Raw genomic sequence first — 657 nt, 5'->3', positions numbered from 1 at the left:
CGGTTATGCTAAACTTATATTAAATTTTTCCTTCATTACCCATTCAAGCCGTCTTCAGCCATCTTGTATGTTAGCTTTTTTAATGCACAGCAATTAGGGAAATAGAATACCTAGAGTAAGACACAAGCCCCACAAGGAACGTATAAAATCTTATCAGTAGAAAAGCAGCCTTTTCAAATAAAACAAATACGTCTAAAACATCGCTTTAAATAAAGTTTCGTGTCTTTTAAAGTAATTATTTACTGAGCCAGGTGGCTTTGTGCTTGAGGTTTTTTGTAAACACACGTCGACTACAAAAGCAGTCGCTCAGAACAACATCACATCTATAATGTATTTAAAACCACATAAATCAACTTTTCAATAGATCATGGACATTCGCAGCGCTTCTTATAGTATATCCGTCTAGATTTTGGTGCAAAATACCCAGCCGATTTTCCTGTAGGATTGAGAAATAATAATAATATTGTTGCGTCAGCGAGTCACATGACCACAGTGACGCCACGTTTCTAGAACTATCCCGTATCTTGGCGAATGCTCTAGTATTTGCTAGATATAGGGTAGTTTGGTATATATAAGAGGGGACAACGTGACGCGAGATGAAGGTGATGCGTGTGAATAGATAGTGAGTAATTGATCTGCGGTCAGAAGTATTATTGA

Source organism: Limulus polyphemus, unplaced genomic scaffold, assembly GCF_000517525.1.
Source record: "Limulus polyphemus unplaced genomic scaffold, Limulus_polyphemus-2.1.2 Scaffold12807, whole genome shotgun sequence".
NCBI lineage: Eukaryota > Metazoa > Arthropoda > Merostomata > Xiphosura > Limulidae > Limulus > Limulus polyphemus.
Note: the sequence above shows the minus strand (reverse complement) of the source record.